We start from the raw sequence: 2,721 nt of genomic DNA on the forward strand, positions 1-2,721 counted from the left end.
TTCAGATTGCTTGATTGCCTTTTATATATTTTTTTTTAAAATTTTTGCCTCATATTACTCTTCGTATATGGTAGATTTACTATTTTATATTTAGATTTCTTTTTTTGCATGCATAGAAATATTTTCTACTTCCTATAACCTAGCAATTTACTGCTTTCTATAGATTAGAATAATTTACTGTTTTATATAATTAGTGATTTTCTACTTCATAAGTAGATTAGATTCTTAGCATTTTATTTGGATTACGTAGTTATCTTTTATTCTTAACTGTGAGATTACCTTATTTGCATGTTAAGTAGTTACTTTATTTATTATTGCCTATTATTCCTAATGATTTACTGCTTTCTATAGCTTAGAATAATTTATTACCCTAAAAGTAGATTTGATTTATTACTTTATTTGTAGAATACCTACTTGCCTTTTAATCTTAGTATGATTTACTTTTCATTTAGTTAGATTCACTTGATCTTCTAATATCTAATTAACCTAATTTGAAAACTTACTTTTTATTTCTTCTTGCTAAAAGATAACATAATATAAAAGGAATACAACGATAATACATAACACTTGATTAATATAAATAAATCAATTAAATTTTAAAATCCACTTAATATGTTTGGATATCTTTTCCTTTTGCATTGCATATTTTTATAAAAAAAAAAATCTTAAGGGCAAAACCCTAATCAACATAAGGTGGGGATTCATCACCCTTTCTTGACCCATAAATCACCATATTGCAATTACATTGACCTAAACTTCTAATTTAAAATCGATTAGACGTTGATCCTTAAAGATCCTCGAGCTCAGTAGAATAAGAAATCCTAAAAATTAGATCAGGTTCAGGTTAGTCAGTTTAACTGGTGTCTAGGAAAGTGGTTTAGAGATTATGTCTCGAAGAAAGGTGGTTCATTAATTGATTCCATTCGCTAACCTGGCCAACACAGTTGGTGTCTAAGAAAAGCAATGGGGGGACCCCTACCAACCTTACACTTACCTGGCCAGTTGAGCAGCTAGTCTGCTACTTGGAGTGCTTGAAGGTGACCTTGGCAGTTAGAAGCTGTCTAAATCTAGGATAACCCATAGATAGGATTGATTGAACTACTTGATTGTTGACTAAAAATATCAAATCTAATTAATTCTTCTCTATCTTCTTAGCATTAGAACTCCTTAAGTTTTCTTCTTTAGAATTCTTTTCCCTCCTCCTACTCTCCTCTTCTCTTTCAAAAAAAAAAAACTTGTTGAAATTAAAACTCGGTGAGATCTTTTGGGTGTATGCTAGGATGCTGATCATTACAACCTGATTTACACCTATTAGACCTAGAGCTAGAAAAAATGATTTGAATAAATTAAATCAAAATCATGGATCCAAAACAAGAGACTGACCCACCATGATAATTGAAAGAGTATTTTACTCCCTTATCTTAGACTTACTCGTCATGTATCCAGCCTCCTCCTATGGAGGCGGCACAATACGAAATCAAGTCCAACATTATTCAAATGCTTCCATCATTCTATGGACTGACGAATGAGGATCCGTATAAATACTTGGACGAATTTCTTGAGATATGCTCCACAGTAAAAATTCAAAACTTCTCCGATGATGCCCTCAGGTTGAAACTGTTCTCTTTTTCACTTAAGGACAAAGCCAAGCATTGGTTAAACTCCCTAGATTCCATAATCATTTCAACTTTGGACCATCTTCAGAGAAAATTCATCAAGAAATACTTTTCAATTGAAAAAATGAATCAAATTAGAAAAGCCATCACTAATTTTTTCCAATTGGATGGTGAACTTTTTCATGAGACATGAAAAAGGTTAAGAGATCTTATTCGTAAATGCCCCCACCACGCTGTCCCTAAATGGCAACTTGTTCAGTGTTTCTACGATGGTCTATCGAAGAAACACCGACAAATGATCGATGCATCGTGTGGTGGGACATTCATGCTAAAGAGTGAGGATGAGGCTTGGCAGCTCTTTGAAACACTTAGTGAGAACTCCCTACATCACATGTCTGCCACCTCTAGAGAACAATCCATGTCTCAACAGAAAAGAGATAGAATCTATTAGATTTGAAATATTATGGATATCCACAGTAAGATAGATCAGTTGTCTCAAAAATTAGACCATCTTCTGAATACCGGACACTCTTCGATTCTACCTAATCCAGTGCAAAATGTTTGTGCATTGTGTGCAAGCCCGACTCATTTTGTTAGTGAATGTCCAATCGCTCCTTAATTTTTTGAATTTGTGCATGAGCAGGTCCAGCAAGCTCAAGCCCAACAAGCTCGTAGATCAGGAAATGATCCATATTCGAACACTTATAACTCCAACTGGAGAAACCACACAAATTTTTTCTGAAGATCATAGCCAGTGGTTGGCCCTGCTGTACCTAGATCAAATTATCAAGATCCGATATATAGGCATGGATCATACCATCAGTTTCAAAATACTCCTCAACCATCTATCACTGATCATAGCTCAGCTTTTGAGGATAAGGTCAAGGAGGACACAAAAGTAGAAAAGGGACCAACTGCACCGGAATCACCTTACTTGCCTAAAGCCCCATTTTTGAGTGCCCTAAAAGCCCCCACTCTTGTGGATAAGAAAGGAGGAAGACTTGATGAGATGTTAAAATTATTTAAGCAAGTATAAATTAATCTCCCCCTTTTAGATGCAATCAAACAGGTCCCAGCTTACGTAAAATTTTTGAAGAAATTGTGC

General features: G+C 34.4%; 1 non-coding gene across 1 annotated transcript; it reads right to left on the minus strand.

Annotated features, from left to right (window-relative positions):
- Nucleotides 1–1,747: 1,747 nt before the first annotated feature.
- LOC114913844 (small nucleolar RNA R71) lies at nt 1,748–1,853 on the minus strand. The gene has a single exon (XR_003799696.1). It is a non-coding gene; the product is annotated as a small nucleolar RNA R71 (small nucleolar RNA).
- Nucleotides 1,854–2,721: the final 868 nt, after the last annotated feature.

This window comes from Elaeis guineensis, chromosome 1 (assembly GCF_000442705.2).
Source record: "Elaeis guineensis isolate ETL-2024a chromosome 1, EG11, whole genome shotgun sequence".
Classification (NCBI taxonomy): domain Eukaryota; kingdom Viridiplantae; phylum Streptophyta; class Magnoliopsida; order Arecales; family Arecaceae; genus Elaeis; species Elaeis guineensis.